We start from the raw sequence: 14,029 nt of genomic DNA on the forward strand, positions 1-14,029 counted from the left end.
ATTTAGGAATAGTGCATGGTGAATGAGTATAAAAAGGGTTATATTTAAAAGGAAACATTTGCTGCTTTAGATATAACTCTTAAGTGAGAGAGATTTAAAGATGGCAGCAATTGTATATATAATATGTGATATATATGTATATTTTTGGCCTGAGTGTGAGGAGGAGAAAACAATCAGAGATTAAGTATAAAAAGGCACATATTGAAATGTGAGCTCCACATATCTTGTGAGAATTAAAAAAAAAAAAAAAGCGGTCACTAAAATGGAGAACTAGAGCTAGGCTGTCACTGTTCCCTTGACTATGTATTTAATTTTTTTTTCACTGTTTATTTATTTTTGAGAGAGAGAGAGAATGTGAGCAGGGGAGGGGCAGAGAGAGAGGGAGACACAGAATCTGAAACAGGCTTCAGGCTCTGAGCTGTCAGCCCAGAGCCCGACGCGGGGCTCGAATTCACGAGCCGTGAGATCATGATCTGAGCCGAAGTTGGAAGATTAACTGACTGAGCCACCCAGGTGCCCCTGACTATGTATTTTATATTTGAGAAAAACTTGGGGAGACTTGAGATAGAGAGAAATGAGTTTATAAGGTCACATTGCCTCTGAACTTAGTCTTCACATTTTCAGTACTCTGGTTGAGCAATTGTTCTATTCTCCCATAACTGTTCAGTTGACTAAGGTGGGAATGGTTAGTTAACATAAAAATACTGACTCAGTTCAGTCACTGAATATTAGATTACTAGAGAATTCTTTAAAGTCAAATTTTAGTTTCTGGCATATTTTGTGTAATTCCTTTTATTGTCTTTAGGAAATTCCCAAATGACTACTAAAATGATTGCTAATTATATATTTTCCTTTCCTTCTCAAATTCACAGGGGTATTTTGAATAGCTAGCAATGCAGCAAACCAGTAACCTTGTCACTAGATATTAACTCTGCAGCAGAAGCACTAGATTGGTACCCAAATGCCATGACTGAATAATGGCATTCTGTAATGTATAACTTATGTTTTTCACTTGCTATTTATCTGTTTATTTATTTATTATTTATTAGAATTAGACTGAGACTATGGATTCTGTCCCAGAAAAATTAACAAAAAATATACAAAGAGAATTTTTCATATTTTTGTCAGGAATTGCCCGGACACATTCAGTTCTACTCATAGATCTCTCCAAAATCATGGATGCAGATTAATAATTCTTGTTCAATTTCAGAGGGAAAAAATGGATTTTTTTAACCTACATTTATATACATAGTCAGTAGACTTGTAATCTCTCATGTGGGCTCTACTATATAAATAATTTGATATAAAATTTCAGTAGTTTTATTTATAAATTCATGTATATAATTCCATAATGAGATGGTATATATATTATAAGATGTATATAGAAGTGTTAGATGTATATAGATTTTTAAATGATGGGATAAATAAAATATACGTATAATTTTTTACAACTTAATTCTGTGAATGAATATTTTTTGAACCACTTAATGTGTTCTTGCTCTACGTGTCCCTTGCGCAGGGGCCATGCTAATCTTGTCTGCATCGTTCCAGTTTTAGTATATGTGCTGCCGAAGCGAGCACAATGTGTTCTCACTCTAAATTGAACACTTCTATTATGTTAAGAAATAAATATTGCAAATTTATTTATATTTTAAGTGTTCCTAATTATTTGGAAAAAATGTTTTGCCATATTTTTTAAACAATTTTTTTAACATTTATTTATTTTTTGAGAGACAGAGCATGAGCATGAGCAGGGGAGGGGCAGAGAGAGAGTGGGGGGGGGGGGAGACACAGAATCCAAAGCAGGCTCCAGGCTCTGAGCTGTCAGCACAGAGCCCGACGCAGGGTTCAAACTCACCAGCTGTGAGATCATGACCTGAGCTGAAATCAGACTCTTAACCACTCAGCCACCCAGGTGCCCCTGACATGTTTAATTTAAAACCTGTGTATATCCCACAATTTCTGTGAATTTTTAACAAAGAAACCCATATTATTTGGTTTTAATACTAGATTTTGTTCCTTGTTTAGTTAATCAGAGTTGATTAGTTATCCAGGAAGATGTTCATTTGGGATCTTTATATTTGAAAGAGCGTGGATGTATGACCTTTGAGGAAAGACTGAATTCCTGATTTTTGTCTGAATAAAGCTTTCTAGAAGAAGCTTCTTTCACAAATACAATACAAACTGCTACTTTACATTCAAGTACAATTGAGTTCAGCAAATATTTTATGGCATTTTCTTGAATTGTTTGCAGTGTTGAAGACATAGAGTTGAATATAATCTCATCCCTATAAGGAATGATCTTTTAGTCTAGTGGCAGAACAACTTTTATACCAGTTTTTATAAATTTTTAAGACAAATAGATCAATAGATATTATTGTTTATGCATCCCTTTTGTGATCTATCCTCACTGAACCACATTTATTTTAACCCCACCAAATAGTAATTGGTCAAAAGTCCTCTATATAAATAACCTAATCCTTAACTCTCTTGCTAGGGCAAGACATATTATGGTGAAGCTTCATAGCTAGAATTTAAATTTTGTCTTGCATTGTGTGGAAATAACAGTCATGATCATTTGTGGTGCTCTTAATCATGTCCTCTCTTAAAAATTCAAGTACATTAAATTTTGCCATATGACTGTCCTTTAAGCAGTTGAAGACTTATTATGTCTTCTTTTATTCTCTTTTTTAAAAATTCATTTCAAAATCTTATTAGCTGTACTTACCTTCAAAATATCTTTTATGACTCCTCAAAAAATGTCTTTCCTTATTCCTATTGCAATTCTAAAAATTGGAGTGATAAAATAGAGTAAATAGAGAAGCCTTAACAATGTTTTCCTTATTACTAATATTAGAGGTTAATCAGATAACCTAGTTTACCTTAAGAATCAAATCCATCCACTGGCTCAACTCTGATGAAATTACCTCAGCAGATTCGGCAGAGGAAATCTGGGAAAAGCCAGTGAACAGTGGCAGTTAACACAATATCAAATGAGACAAAAATGTAGATGACCTATTTTCAGTGTTCATGAAGACAAACAACCTTCCTGCTGCCTCCAAGCTGAATTTGGGGACAACTGTGAGAGAAGTTGAAATTGGGGGATGGACTGGTAAGAATGTATTGTGAAACTATGCAGTTTGGAAAAATGAGTAAAGCCGTTCACAGAAATAGTGTAGTAGTAGTGAGGGCATGCTGAGAACTTTATTATGTAATGTAAGAGTTCAGTTAAATGGGACATATGGCAATAGGGATTGGAAGACAATGCCAGTTGAATAGACCAGAGCTGTATTAGTTGGTAGACATTTAGAAAAAGGGAATGGAAGAGGGAACTGTGTATGCTGACATTTCCAGCTGTGTACCTGAACACATGTGCATCTCTTAGAACTAATACAATAACACATTAATGTACTACCTAGTAAGACCCAAATCCAAAATTCAAGAGCAGCTATGTCTGTCTTCAAAATTAGTGTATTGATATGTACTCGTTGTATTATATTGACAAGTTACCTAAATGGACCATGAGTTTAAAATGTACTGTATTAAGAAAAAGTTTCTATATATAAACTCTGTTTATAGGCAATGCTTATAAAATGACAATCTATAAATTTATCTTTACTAACAATCTTCATAATTTATAATGGTAGTACAAGTTGGTAAGAAGCTGGCCCTTGGGAATGAGTCAGCCCAGAGTTATAATTCTGGTTCAGTTATAAACCGTGGAATTTTGGAAGAGAATGTTGAATTCCTCAGTCTGGATTCCCTTCGTTTCATAGAAGTGTTGTCAGAGTTGACTGTTATAATGTATATGAGGCATGTTTATCACAGTGCCTGGTAAGCACACAGTACCTGTGAAATATTATTTTGAAAGCCTCAGATGATTATTGTAATGAAATCAAGGTAGAGTGCACATTAGAAAGTAAGACTATAAACTATGAGAGTTTTATTTTACTGCCCTCTATCACTCACAGTACACTGCACCTCAAAACACAACATTTTAAATGATTAGAAAACAGTAAATCACATGGAATGTATTATATAATCTTACTATAAACTAAAAAAGTAAAAAAAACTCATTTTGTGGCTTTCTGAATATACACATACACAAGTATTTTTCTGAAGTACACCAAAAAAGATGGAGCCTCCCCAAAAAAGTTGTATTTTACTATTCTTAATACTATGACAGCTATTTCAATACAAATAAAAAATATACTACAATCATAAGCCAAATAGATGTAGTTAACATTGTTTTTATCTCCTAAGAGAGATAAGTATATGATTATAAGATGAAATAAGGGAGAAAAGCCATAGGCATTGGAAAATGTTTGCATATACCTTCTCAATCTTTTATTGTTAGCACTTTGGAATCCAGCTGTTACTGTATTGTCTGAAAAATCCACTTTGCTTTCCCATATAAACTAATATTCGGTAGATATCCATATATCATGCTACTATCCCTCTGAAAAAATTGGATTATAAACATACCAGCAGCTAAACCAAAATGTATGATACTTATTCTCTCTTCACTTGGACTGCGATAGACATGACAACTGTATAAAGCCTACATATATTTAGAATTTATTCAAATTAAAAAAAATAGAAGTTTAGCATGCATGTTACCTGCTCATGCAGTTGTATTATCTACAATATCAGGGAAAAAAATTCAAGCTGAAAAAGGCATATTTTTAAAGAATGTTGTGTATATGTGTGTGCACGTCTGTGTGTCTGTGTGTGGTTTTCTATATGGAATGGGAAAAGATTAATAATGCATTGATCTATGGCTGCCCCATTTAAGTTTTCTCCCACAATTTGCTAACATAACTCAATATTTCCTGCACACAGAGATTTATTCCAATCAGTCATTTTCGACATTTCTTGACTTCTTGCTGTGAAAAGAATATATATGAACAAAGCAAAATCTCTAGCACCCGTGTCTGATACAATAGTGTCAGAAAATGCTTTCACATATTTCCTCTCTATAAAAACAGCCCATTGGCATCACATTGCTTATTAACCACTATTATAATTGAGAAAAAATTTTATTTCTCATTTCTTTTATACCCCAGTACATTTATGTAACCCTTGGTTAAGTAATCTGAGGAAGTTTTAATTCAACTCTGATTTATTTTTTATTTTTTTAATGTTTATATATTTTTAAGGGAGAGAGAGACAGCATGAGCAGAGGAGAGGCAGAGATAGAGGGAGACACAGAATCTGAAGCAGGCTCCAGGCTCTGAGCTGTCAGCACAGGGTCCGATGTCAGGCCCAAACCCACGAACCACGAGATCATGACCTGTGCCAAAATCAGATGCTTAACCAACTGAGCTACCCAAGCACCCATAGTTAAACTCTTACTAGATGAAGATTACAATAAAACCAGTTATAATCATCACATTAGTCTTGGCTGTCAGAATAAGGTGTCTCTGATGAGAGGCCATTGTCTTCATCCCTTTTTCTTCACCTAGCCAACACCAATGTCCTCCTTCATTTATGTAAACATTGTCATACAGATGCCAACATCATACTCCATTCTTCCTTCAGGATTTGTTGCTGGCCTTGTTTGTCACTCACAATTCTGTATATACCTAGGAGAAAATAAATATCAAATGTTATCAGAATATATGCATGCATGAGTATATGTGTGTATATGCAACTTTTCATAAAAACATTGGCTGCCTAAGACTTACGCTTTCAATGTTTCTGCTTCCCTTTATCCGTCATTTTTTCCCTGGGGAATTTATTTCACTGCTCTTCGTCTTACTTTTTCTTTAGCACCACCTCACAGTTGTTCCTGTGTTGCACATTTAACACAGAAGCCACATAGTTTACATTGCAGTCAGAGGTTCATCCATCTTTACCTTTGGTCTTTTACACTCAGAAAGTTCTCGTGTGCTACTTTGTCTGAATTCATCACTTACACCATGAAATTTTAGAAACATGCGCTAAGAACAAGAATAGGTAATTATATTCTGTCCTTGAGAAATAGCCTTTACAGTATTAGATGTATTAATATTTCATGGCTATATTTCAATATGATTTTATCATATTTGTTTAAGCAGTATAAAAAAAGCAAACCAATTTGGCTCTAGTGGTAGAGAGATGTTTCTTTAGAATAGGACTTTTAAAAATTTCGCCTTGTTTCTTTGGGGATATGAAATGACTATGAACTTTTATTCAAGTTGGGTTTGTTTCTTTAACTGCTTCTAGGTTACTCAAGCCTGGGGTATCAGGTACTCTGTTAAAAAAAAAAAAATACCTTTCTCAGGCACAAAAATTTATATCAGTTTGGAGCTTCTGTTTACGCATAAAAGTTCTTTATCTGCTCTTTCTTATCTGCTCCAAAGGAATTACTGTATCTACCCAGCAACTTTGGACCTATGTCATGTATATAGCTTGGCTTTTTCCCAAGCTGAGGCCTCACAAATGACCCAATGAACTCCAGATAGTGCAGTCACTGGCAAAGACAGACTGAGAGACTGTCTGACCCACAGCCAGGTTCATAGTATCTTGGATTCATGCTATGGGGTAGGGGTGTGTGTGTGTGTGTGTGTGTCTAAGTATGTAAGCACTTCAAGAGGAAGATTTTACAGTCTGTTCACAGTGTGACTAGTATTTACAAACAACTAAGTCAGAGACTTTCTGGCTATTGTACCATCATTAAGAATGAGGCTGGGGACGCCTGGGTGGCTCACATTCAAAGTGTCCGACTTTGGCTCAGGTCATGATCTCCTTGCTTGTGAGTTCAAGCCCTGTGTCAGGCTCTCTGCTCTCAACACAGAGCTGACTTCAGACCCTCTGTCTCCCTTGCTCTCTCTGCCCTTCCCCTGCTTTCTCTCTCTCTCTCTCTCTCTCTTTCCCCCAAAGATAAATAAACATTAACAAAAAATTTAAGAATGAAGTTGATCTCAGAACCTAATAAAGTAACTGGAGTAATAATCTGTCTTTTGAATGCCCTTACATTTTGATGTCTTTCAGGGTTTCAACTTTTGGCCTGAAGGTGTTATCAAACTATATATGCTTCCTTAATGATCTTATCCCACCAGGTCCACATTTGAAAATGTCATTCATGGTAATGGCTCACAAATCAGTTCCTCCAAACTGCACTACTGAATACTACATGATAAAAGCTAATTTTTTTTTGAGCAACCACTGTATACTAGGCACTTTCCTAAGAACCTTTTATATTTTTACTCATTTAGCCCTCAAATATGTGAGGTAGGTACTATTTTTACCTCTTTAGAAAGGGACATTTGGGCATGTATGTTACATATACGTAACCTGAAAAAATTCTCAATCCCTTTTAACCTACATTCAATTATTTGAAATGTGTCAGAGACAGTGCATTAAATCAAAGAAATAACTTAAAATAGAAGTATTTCTAATACAATGGAATTTTGACATGGGATATTTCTGAGTGTGTTCCAATGTTTATGTCATATGAATGGCTTCTTACTGTGTCAACAAATTACAAGAACTAATCAAAAGCAAGGACTTCAAACAAAACATATTTCCATAATCATAAATATAGAACTCGTATGTATTCCAGGTTTGATTCATTTGGTATGTGTCATTAGAGAACAAAAGTAAGATAATAATTGCCTTCCTTAATTCCTACATTCAGAAATAACACTGATATTAACTTCCTCTGTATCTTTTCACTCTAACATATGTCCCTATGCATGGATAACACATGTACATATAAATATTTACATTGTATTTAATAGATGTGTATAATTCAATGGTAGATACACACTCTAGCATATTCAGGTATCTGGATTTAAACCTATTTCAGTTAGTTTTTGGTGAATGACAAATATACCACAAATTAGTGGCTTAAAATAATAGCCATTTAATATTTTGTATAGATCTATAAGAAGGTCAGACAGTTCTGCTAATTTAGACCAGCACAAGGCTTGTTCATGAATAGCCTCAACTGAAAAATACAGCTTTGTTCCATGTGGTCTTTAATCTTTCAACACACTACTCAGGGCTTGTTCTGATGGCTGTAACAGAGACCCAAGAAAGAGAGCTATCTCAAGCAAGTTTTCAAGGATGAGGTAGAGGATCAAGAGTGATGACAGAAACATGCAGCTGCTCTCTTGGACCTCTGCCTCCATGAAGTTTGCTGCTGTCACATTGGCAAAAGCAAGTCAAATAGACATTGTCTATCTGACAAGCACAGACTTAGTATCTGGAGCATTGTGAGGGAGTGGGGAGAAGACCCTCCCCCAAGAGCATAAAATATTGAAATATTGGAGATATTGATGGAAGAAATTCACACAATTTTTAAAAATTATTTCAGATGATTCCCTAAAATAAACAATACCAAAGAGAACATCTTTTAGCTAATTATTTTTATACTTATGGTATGACATAATATTCTTACCATTAGCTCTGGAAGATCCCAATGCTGAACATTTTTCTATATTGAGTTTGTCAAATCACAGATGACAAATTCTAACATACATGGAATGGACTTAAAAAAAAACAAAAGTAGCGCAATGTTGCTTGCTCTGCGTCGTGAGATGTTAAGATGTTGAAAAGTACTACAAACAGGATGTGATTTTTTTTTTTTTTTACCTGTAGCCACAGGACACTAAAAAACAGCTTCAGAAACATTAAGAATCAATGGTGTGTGAAATGTTGACATTTTCAGTATTTTGGTTCACACTGTTACATTGTTTGGAAAATGATTGCCTTCAGGATAGAATCCCATCATTTTATGTCAAACTTGAAAAATACTAAGTACAACAGTGGATATTGTCCTACAAAATATAAACAACTGCCTATTCAGACAATCAGCCCCTCTGAGGTTAAGAATGCTTTTACCCTACCTTACCAAGAATTCTGACAGCTGTATATTCATATTATATTGGAGACCTTATAAGAAAATTTGTCCTTGAGAGTATGAATGTGTAGAATAATTCAAGCACCCCCAGCTCAATGTGTATAACCTTTTCTCTTTTCATTAAATCTGTTTCTGGAATAGTAATAGAAATCTTGATTGTCAATTACCTTTCACTTACCATGGGGATGCTTTGTCATGCTATAACATAAGCAACATGTGTTTTATAAACCAATGGCATTGGTGTAGTGAAGGTTTAAAATCTACCACAAGTTAAGTAAACAACAGTTAAAAAAAAACTCCTGAACATATCTAAATAAAGTGATACATATGAAATCACTGTCTTATATATAAAGTAATAAATAACCAACACATCCTTCTTACAAGTAGGTGGATTTAAAATAAAAGCCAGAATAGGCATTCTTTTTATATAAGGGATCATTTGCCCAAGAGAAAGCTTTAGTCAAATTTGTCCCATAGGCACGCATAATACGTATGCATATGTAGTATATAATTGAAATGAGAGTAGATGATTTTTTATCTTATTAGTTTTACAAAAATTCACTGGCCAATATATAATAAGTTGCATGAGGTGAGTATAATTAATAAGACATACTCTATTATTGATTTCAACTCTTCCTGGAGTGCAAATCACTATTTTAACTTTTATTATTTTTTTTTTCAAATTCTAGTTAGTTAGAATATAGTGTAATATAGGCTTCAGGAGTAGAATATAGTGATTCATCACTTACATATAACACTCAGTGCTAACACACATGCCTTCTTTAATACCCATCACCTGCTTAGCCCATCCCTTGCCTAACTCCCCTCCACCAACCCTCAGTTTGTTCTCTATAGTTCAGAGTCTCTTATGGTTTGCTACCCTCTATTTTTTTTCCATTCCTCTATGTTCATCTGTTTTTGTGTCTTAACTTCCACATGAGTGAAATCATACAGTATTTGTCTTTCTCTAACTTCTATCGCTTAGCATAATACACTCTAGCTCCATTCACATTATTCGGTAGACAAGATTTCATACTTTGTTATGTCTGAGTAGTATTCCATTGTGTGTGTGTGTGTGTGTGTGTGTGTGTGTGTGTGTGTGTGTGTGTATGTATATATATATATATATATACACACCACATCTTCTTTATCCATTCATCAGTTGATGGATATTTGGGCTCTTTCCATAATTTGTCTATTGTTGATAATGCTGCTACAAACATCAGGGTGCATGTACCTCTTCAAATCATTATTTTTTATCTTTGGGTAAATATCTAGTGCAATTGCTAGGTCATAAGGTAGTTCTCTATTTTTAACTTTTTGAGGAAACACCATACTGTTTTCCAGAGTGACTGCACCAGTTTGCATTCCCACCAGAGAGTTTCCCCTTTCTCTACTTCCTCACCAACATCTGTTGTTTCCTGTGTTGTTAATTTTAGCCATTCTGACAGGGATGAGGTAATATTTCATCGTGATGAGTGATGTTGAGCATCTTTTCATGTGTCTGTTGGCCATCTGGATGTCTTTGGAAAAAATGTGTCTTCATGTCTTCTGCCCACTTCTTAACTGGATTATTTGTTTTTTGGGTGTTGAGTTTGATAAGTTATTTATAGATTTTGGATAGTAACCCTTTGTCGGATATGTCATTTGCAAATGCCTTTCCCCATTCCTTAGGTTGCCTTTTTGTTTTATTGTTTTCTTCTCTGTGAAAAAGCTTTTTATCTGGATGAAGTGTCAATAGTTCATTTTTGCTTTTGTATCCCTTGCCATTAGGGAAATGTCTAACAAGAAGTTGCTATGGCCAGGGTCAAAGAAGTTGCTGCCTGTTTTCCTCTAGGGTTTTGATAGTTTACTGTCTCACATTTGGTCTTTCATCCATTTTGAATGTATTTTTGTGTGTTGTATATGACAGTGGTCCAGTTTCATTCTTCATGTTGTTGTTTAGTTTTCCAACACCATTTGTTGAAGAAACTGTCTTTTTTCCATTGGATATTCTTCCCTGCTCTGTTGAAGATGAGTTGACCATATAGTTGTGGATTCATTTCTGAGTTTTCTATTCTGTTCCATTGATCTATGTGTCTATTTTGTGCCAGTACCATACTGTCTTGAGGACTGCAGCTTTGACATACAGTTTGAAGTCCATAACTTTGATGCCTCCAGCTTTGTTTTTCTTTTTCAAGATTGCTTTGGCTACTTGGGGTCTTTTGTGGTTCCATACAAATTTTATGATTGTTTGTTCTAGCTGTGTGAAAAATGCAGGTGGTGTTTTAAGAGAGATTGCATTAAATGTGTAGATTGCTTTGGGTAATATAGATGTTTTAACAATATTTCTTCTTCCAATCCATGCACATCAAATATTTTTCCATTTCTTTGTGTCATCTTCAGTTTCTTTCATAAATGTTCTATGGCTTTTAGAATACAGATCTTCTTTTATCTTTGATTAGGTTTATTCATGGGTATCTTGTGGTTTTTGGATTGATTCCTTGATTTCTCTTTCTGCTACCCCATTATTGGTGTATAAAAATGCAACAGATATATTTACATTGATTTTATATCCTGTGACTTTGCTGAACTTATGTATCAGTTCCAGCAATTTTTTTTTTTTTGATGGTGTCTTTTGGGTTTTCACGATAGAGTATCATGTCATCTTGAAATAGTGAAAGTTTGATTTCTTCCTTACCGATTTGAATGCCATTTATGTTCTTTTGTTGTCTGATTACTGAGGCTAGGACTTCCAGTAACTACGTTAAATTGCAATGGTGTGAGTGGACATCCTTGTCTTGTTCCTGACAGTAGAGGAAAAGCCCTTAGTTCTTCCCCTTTGAGGGTAATGTTAGCTATGGGTCTTTTGCATTTGGCCTTTATGATGCTGAGGTATGTTTCCTCTATCCCTACTTTGTTGAGGGTTTTTAATCAAGAATGGATGTTGCATTTTGTCAAATACTTTTTCTGCATCTATTGAGAGCATCATATTGCTCTTGTGGTATATCATGTTGTTTGATTTGCAACTATTGAACCACCCCTGTGGCCCAAGGATAAATCTTTACTGTGGGATTTAATTTGCTAGGATCTTGTTGAGAATTTTTGCATCCAGTTTCATTGGGGATATTGGCCTGTGAAGTCTCCTTTTTAGTGGAGTCTTTGTCTGGTTTTGGAATCAAGGTAATGCTGGCCTTGTAGAATGAGTTGGGAAGTTTTCCTTCCATTTCTGTTTTTGGGAACAGTTTGACAATAATAGGTATTAACTCTTGTTTTAATGCTTGGTAGAATATCCCTGTGAAGCCATCTGGCCCTGGACTTTCGTTTGTTGGGAGATTCTTAATTACTGACTCAGTTTATTTGCTGGTTATGGATCTGTATGTTTAGAACACAGTTTAGCATTATGGATGTGGCATAAAACAATAAAACCTCATATACATTTAAGTACCATTTGGGGCATATGGAACACTAACCTCTTTATGTGAATTTTTCACATAAATAACCAGTATAGGTTTAGTTTAGTTTAGTTTTGTTTGTTTTATCTGGATCCTTGAGATGTCAGATTAGGCTATTTATTTGATATCTGTCTTCTTATTAAATGTAGACATTTACTTCAATAAACTTACCTTCTAGTACTGCTTTTGCTATATCCCGTAAGTTTTGGTATATTGTGGTTTGCCTTAGTGTGTATCCAGCTATTTTTTAATTTTGCTTTTGGTTCCTTTTTTGACCTAATGGTTGTTCAGGAATGTGTTGCTTAATTTCCACATGTTTTAAATTTTACAGCTTTCTTTCTGGTATAGTGTTCTGCTTCCATTCCTTAGTGGTCAGAAAAGATATTTGGTATCCATTCTTCTTAAGTGTGTAAGACTTGTTTTGTGACCTAATATAATATGTGATCTAACCTGGAGAAAATTTCATGTGTGCTTGAAAAGAATGTATATTTTGCTGCTCTTGGGTAGAATGCTCTGTATTGAAAAAACAGGATATCCACATACAGAAGAAAGAAACCTTGTATATCTTACATTATACACAAAAATCAATTCAAACTGGATGAAAGAATTAATGTAAGATCTGAAACTGTAAAATTCCTGGAAAAATCTTCAAGACATTGGTCTTGGCAGTTATTTCATGGATATGTCACCAAAAGCACAGACCACAGAATCATAAATAAGTAAATAACACATTGAAATGAAAAGCTTTTGTATAGCAAAGGAACAATTAAGAAAATGAAAAGGCAGCCTATGAAGTGGGAGAAAATAATTGCAAACCATATATTTGATAGGATGTTAATATTCAAAGTATATAAGGAACTCCTGCATCTCAGTAGCAAAAAGTCCTAAAAACTTGACTTAAAAATGGGCTAAGAGCTTAAATAGACATTTCTCCAAAGAAGACACACAAATGGCTAACAGGTACATGAAAAGGTGCTCTGTGTTACTAATCATCAAGGAAATGCAAATCAAATGTACAATGAGGTATTACCTCAGAAGATACCTGCCAGAATAGCTATTAAAAAAAAAAAAAGGACAAGTTATGGCAAAGATATGGACAAATTGGAATCCTTATACACTGTTGGTGGGAATGTAAAAAAAAAAAAATACAGACACTATAGAAAACAGAATGGACATTCCTAAAAAAAATTAAAGATAGAACTACCATAGGGTCCAACAAATATATCCAAAAGAATTAAAATCAAGATCTTAAGGAAATACTACACTCTGTTCATTGTAGCACTATTAACGATAGCCAAGATATGGGACAACCTAAATGTGCATTGACAAATAAAGAAAAGGTGGTATGTACATTCAACAAAATATTGTTCAGCCTCAAGAAAGAAGGAAATATTGCCATGTGCAATCAAGTGGATGAACTTGGAGGACATTATGCTAAGTAAAATAAACCAGTCACAAAAGGATGAATACCGCCTGATTCCACTTATATAAGATAATCTAAAATAGTCAAACTCGTAGAGAGCAGAAAGATGGTTGCCAGAAGCTGGGGGGTGGGAGAATGGGAGAAAGGGAGAGTTGTTCAACTGGTATAAAGTTTCAGTTATGTAAGATGAATAGTTCTAGGGAGCTGTTGTTCAAATAGTGTCTATAGATAATAATACTAGTATATTATAAAAATCTGTTAACAGCATAGACTGTGTTAAGTATTTTTACCACTATATATATATATATATATATATTTTTAAAT

General features: G+C 34.4%; 1 non-coding gene across 1 annotated transcript; it reads right to left on the bottom strand.

The window, feature by feature from the left end:
* Positions 1 to 1,476: 1,476 nt before the first annotated feature.
* LOC121027874 (U6 spliceosomal RNA) lies at positions 1,477 to 1,581 on the bottom strand. Its single transcript, XR_005788961.1, has one exon. It is a non-coding gene; the product is annotated as a U6 spliceosomal RNA (small nuclear RNA).
* Between the last annotated feature and the right edge of the window lie 12,448 nt (positions 1,582 to 14,029).

Source organism: Herpailurus yagouaroundi, unplaced genomic scaffold, assembly GCF_014898765.1.
Source record: "Herpailurus yagouaroundi ecotype Mexico unplaced genomic scaffold, PumYag 77, whole genome shotgun sequence".
Classification (NCBI taxonomy): Eukaryota; Metazoa; Chordata; class Mammalia; order Carnivora; family Felidae; genus Herpailurus; species Herpailurus yagouaroundi.